At 42.1% G+C, this 5,796-nt stretch overlaps 1 non-coding gene across 1 annotated transcript; it reads left to right on the top strand.

Annotated features, from left to right (window-relative positions):
• The first annotated feature begins 2,661 nt into the window (after nt 1–2,661).
• Nucleotides 2,662–2,743, top strand: trnas-uga (transfer RNA serine (anticodon UGA)). Its single transcript has one exon. It is a non-coding gene; the product is annotated as a tRNA-Ser (tRNA).
• The last annotated feature ends 3,053 nt before the right edge of the window (nt 2,744–5,796 follow it).

The raw sequence follows: 5,796 nt of genomic DNA, 5'->3' as shown, positions 1-5,796 counted from the left end.
CAAGATCGAGGAACCGACAGACGCAGCTGATCTCCAGAGTGAAGAGACCTTGAAGGTTGATACAGACTTATTAAGTCTGAGATACACTCTGGTGCTAGACCATGAAGAGCCTTAAATACGTATAGCAACACTTTACACTGGATTCTCTATGGAATCGGCAACCAATGTATTGAAATCAATAGTGAGGTAATATGGTCTCTCTTCCTGGTGCCAGTTAAAAGCCTAGCAGCTGAATTTTGGACCAGCTGCAGGTGAGAGAGAGAGAGAGAGAGACTCCTGACTCACACCCAGATACAAAGCATTACAGTAGTCCAAACGAGAAGACACAAAAGCATGCACAACCTTCTCCAAATCATCAAAACAGAGGATGGACTTCAACTTTGCTATAGATCTGAGATGGAAAAAAGCTCAGTGTCAAAAAGAACACCCAGGTTTTTGACACAGGAGAGTTTTTTCCCTGGAAGCAATGCCAAGTTGTTGTTTACATCCACCCCACATCCCCTTGGAACAAAAAGAATAAACTCAGATTTATCCTCATTTAATTGGAGAAAGTTGTTTGCCAACCAACACTTCACATTGGCCACACGTTTATACAGAGATTCAATAGAGGGTTGCTTCTCATGTTTAATAGGAAAGTAAAGTTGAGAATCATCAGCGTTCAGATGGTAGTGTATGCCATGCTTATCAAAGATCTTTCCTAATGGAAGCATGTAAAAGGATAACAAAACAGCTCCCAAGATGGAGCCCTGAGGAACCCCACACATTCATGGAACAACTGATGAAGAACAGTTCTCTAGACAAAGTGAAATTGTTCTACCCTTAAGATATGAGGAGACCCATCCCAAGCCTAATCCCTGAATACCAACCTGGTCTCTTAGGCGATTGATGAGAATATCATGATCGACCGTATCGAAAGCGGCACTAAGGTCAAGCAGCTTAAGAGCAACACGACTACTAGAATCCACACCCTCAATCATTTAAAACCCTCAACAGAGCTAACTCATTACTATGACCAGCTCCAAAACCTGACTGAAATTTATCAAGTATGTTGTTGTTGTTAGTCAGGAGGTGAAAGTTCGGAAAGAGGAGCCAAGTCTCCATAACAAATAGAAAATCCAATTCATGAGAGAAAAAGATTGTTCAAAATAAAGGATTTGTTAGAAAGAGATCTAACTTTAAATAGAGTCAGACAAAAGTTGAGAAGTACCATACCTATTTCCCAACCCAGGGAACATCCATCCATCTTCTACCACTTACTCCTTTTTCGGGGTCACTGGGAAACCTGGAGCCAATCCCAGGGAGCATTGGGCACAAGGCAGCATACACCCTGGACAGGGTGCTAGTCCATTGCAGGACACAATCACATACACACACCAATCAACCTACTATGCATGTCTTTGGACTGGGAGAGAGAGAGGAAACCAGAGTCCCCCCACAGCACCATGAGAACATGCCAACTCCACATGCACAGGGCCCTGGCGGGAACTGAACCCCGGACTCTGGGGGTGTAAAGCTAACCACTAAGCCACTGACTTCATGCCGCCATCTCAAATCGACTCTCCGCAATGGTCGCCACCCTGATCCAGATGAAAGACTTACAGGTACCTGGTAAGAACCGCTCAAAGTCGGCAGCACTTCAACACCATCTCGCACTGAGACCACAGAGCAGGAGAGAGTATTCCTCAGAGTCTTCTTTGACCTCACTAAGCATCCAGCTCACTTTCTACACTTCCTTCTGCGTTTCCTCCACAAACACAAACACCCAGGCAGGTTACAGACTTGCGTCAACATCACTGGCACAGCATAGGAAGGGAGAGACCAGTTGACACTGGGATCATGTATCAAACAGTCAGTCACCTCCGTTCGAATATTTAAAAGAGCCAAATGACCATAGACCAGAACAGAGCAAACCAGGGGTAAAATGCAACAGATAAGAAAGATAGAAACTAGAGTTGGTGTTGCGATAAACTTATCGCAAGCATTGAAGAGTTAGCCAGTCTAGGGACCATGAGGCATTATTACAGCAAAGGGGCAAACAATAACAATAATTACATATAAAACACCTTTTACCATCAATGGATGTACAGGTAGACATATACATTTTGCCCCTTGTGTGGCCTCGTTTGAACTTGAGGTAGAAGGAATTATGCTGGGCTGAGCAAGAAAACACCTTGGAATTCACACTGCCATGTGTAATAGAAAAAGAGCCTCGCTGTCAGGGAACTGAGCCCCAGTCTTGGATGTGACAGATAGAGATATTGGTCACTATACTAACAAAGAATACACAGTATGGTCTAAGACACATTGATTTTCTGAACCCTAAGGAAGTTGAGAATCATAGGAAGCAAGGAATTGAACATGATAACTCTATACTGTGGTTGTGTTAAGATGGCTGAGTGGTTAAAACATTGTGTTTGAAGGCTATTGTAATTGCTCTGTGTTCAAACCATGCTTTATGCATCAACTGCAGTTGTGCAGTGTCCTAGTCAATGTTTTAAGTTGCACAAGCTGCATTTAAGGTGGTGGTTCAGCTTTTTCCACTCACAAAGCACCACAAACAAACTGTTATAAGGGTGACTTACTGGAAATTGTAAAGATTGGAATGTTGGTGTGATCAGAAATAAATGAAACAAGGAATTGCAGACAAGGCCTCTAAGCACTACTGCAATGGCCGAGAGGTTAAGGTGTTGGACTTGAAATCCAATGGGGTTTCCCCATGCAGGTTCAAACCCTGCTTGCAGCGTGTCAGCTGTTTGTGAATATGTTGTGAAAACCTTATTTTTGCACAAGGTGACCATACACAGCATATTCTTTGAAAGCTTAATTTCTGCTAACAATGTTTGTTTTTACTTGAGCTACAAATAATTAAATTGGACATGCAAAGCATAATAAGAACCAGAAATTGTTAAGATGATTGGCATGTTGGAGTGAGCAGAAATTAAATGAGCCAAGAATTACAAACAAGGCCTCCCACATTTACTAATGCTGGGATGGCTGAGTGGTTAAGGCATTGGCTTTGAAGTCCACTGGGTTTTTCATGTGGAGGTTCAAACTCTGTTCACAGTGTATAAGCTGTCAGTGAATGTGTTACAAAAACCTTCTTTTTGCACAAGGTGACCATACACAGCATACTCTTTGAAAACTTAATTTCTGCTAACAATGTCTGTTTTTACTTGAGCTACAAAAAATTACACTTGAGTGCACCTTGGAATTCATAATGCCATGTTTAATGGAAAATGAACCTCCCTGTCAGCAAATCAAACGCTGGGCTTCCGTTTGACAGGTGGCGATACTTTTTTTTACTAAACACTACACAGACTTTCTGACTGCACAGATTGCATCAGTTGGGAATCACAAGAGATAGGGTAACAAACATGACAATTTTGTGTACAGCTTTTTACGCTTCTGTCTGCCAGATTAGGGTTAGGGTTAGGGTAATGTTTGCCTTTCTAATGATGACCAAAAATGGAATCCTAGAAACATGTACTTGATGTCAGCACTACATTATATTTTCTTTTAACCCAGTGTTTCTCAGTTTCCATTCCTGTGGACCCTGCCCAGTTTCAAGTATAGGTCTCTGTATAACATAAATACGCATTTCCCAATCAGGGGGTATCTTCAAATCGGATAGGTGTGGTTCAACCATCCAATCAACTATGGTTATGGTTAAGGTTAGGGTTAACACTGTATGATTATGGTCAGGATTTGGTTGTCTGAGACAAATTCTGAGAATCCTAAAAGATTCTTATAATCCTAAACCAAAATCTCTAGTCTTTGATCGCTAGTTTGACATCTTACCCGACAGCTGATTAATGGCCATTGTGATAACTTTTTTTTCCTCCAATTAAATTCTGGCAGTGTCAGATGATTTGAGGCACAGACCGGTAGTGTGGCTTCTCCTACTCCGTACGAGTCTTCTTGTGTGCGTCCGTTTTACACGTCTTGACTGTCGTACAGTCTGACATTAATGACAAGTGAGATACTACAGTGTGACATGGCTTACAGCGGGGATCAGGTTCTTACAGTCTGACAAGCAACAGTCACGAAGGACTATTAAATATCGTACAGTTTGCACCCGGCTTTACTTTAACAAATCAGGTAAAGCGGCTGAAAAATGCCTATTCTGGTTTGAAAACGCCCAATAATAAGAAAACGACTTTTTTTTGTTCTGCAGAGACACCATACTCCCCACTTTCAAGAACTCCCTGCTCCCAACTCACATGACTCAACTGAAGGCTTTACTAATTGGCTGATGTGGTGAATCTGGTGCCCTGTGTGAAGTTGGCCCCCCCACCAACGCAAAACGTCAGCAAGATAGTCTCAATCGTTTGTGCTCTGTTTGTGCCGTAAAAATTTTCGTTTGTGCTGCTTCGGTTCAGGAGATATTAAAAGAATATTCAAAGGTTTTACGGCACAAACCAGCACAAACGGAGCACAAACGATTGAGACTATTTGGGGTGAATTTGGAGCGTGTGGGGGGCTGAGTGACCCCAGAATGACCTATAAATATTCTTTTAATATCTCCTGAACCGAAACAGCACAAACGAAACTTTTATAAGCACAAACTGGCACAAACAAAGCACAAACGATTGAGACTATTTTGAATGAACTTGGAGCATGTGTGAGGCTGGTGACGTCACCGCACCATAATTCAATGCCTAATATTTTAAAAACGAAAGCAGCACAAACGAAACTTTTATCAGCACAAACCAGCACAAACGAAGCACAAACGATTGAGACTATTTCGGGTTCATTTGGAGCATGTGGGGGGTGGGGGGGGATAACTGGAATAGAGAGATTGGAATAACTGTGTGCAGGAAAAGTGGTGATCTCTGATGGTGTCAACTCTAAAGTACTGAAGGCTTGTGCAGATTAGCTTTGTACATTTAAACTGAGCCTGAAACTGGAAAAGGGTCCCATCACTTTTGAAGTCATCCTGTCTAGTCCTGGTACCCAAGAAGAAGAATGACTACAGACCTGTAGTGCTGACATGACATCTGATGAAGTCCCTCAAAAGAGATTCACCTCAAGACACATGTGGGCACAGCCCTGGACCCCCCACAGTTTGTCTACCGCTCACATATGGGGTGGAGGATGTTGTGATCTACATGTTGCACAGAACTTAGTCTCACCTAGAGATAATAGGGTGCACTGTTAGAGTCATGTTTTATGTCTTTTAAAATGCCTTCAACACCACCAGCCTACTTTCTGCTTGCAGCACACATGGACACTGACCTGGTGTCTAGGATCATTGACTACTGAACTGCGGGGCCCAATATATGTGGCTACATGTTGGAGAAGACTTTAATCAGTATAGGTACTTCACAGGCTCGCTCCCTTCCTATTACCATTTACACCTCAGATTTCAGGTATGACTCTGAAACTTATGCAAACATTCTCAGATAAATCCACTATTATGGGGTGTGTTAGGGAAGGGAATGAGAAGGAGTACAGGAGCCTGATTAATAGCCCTGTGGTGTGGTGTCAGCACAGCAACCATCTTCAACTTAACCTGCAAGACAAAGGAGATAGTGGTGGATTACAAAAAACAAAAAACATATAAGGTAAGAAAAATAAGTATATTCTATAATTCAGTAATGTTCATGTAGCACCTCCTTTAGCAACAATCATTTTGGAGAAAATTTGACCTACTCTCATTTACAATATTCAGTACATTGATGTTTGAGGGCATTCATTTATGCACAGCTCCAGCACAAAGATCCCACCAGAGCATCTCAATGGGGTTGAGGTCTGGAATTTTACTTGGCCATTCCAACATCTTGATTTTTTTCTTCT

The sequence above is a fragment of the Ictalurus furcatus genome, chromosome 12 (genome assembly GCF_023375685.1).
Source record: "Ictalurus furcatus strain D&B chromosome 12, Billie_1.0, whole genome shotgun sequence".
Taxonomy (NCBI): domain Eukaryota; kingdom Metazoa; phylum Chordata; class Actinopteri; order Siluriformes; family Ictaluridae; genus Ictalurus; species Ictalurus furcatus.
The sequence above is the reverse complement of the archived record's forward strand: the minus strand, read 5'-3'. Positions and strand labels throughout refer to the sequence as shown.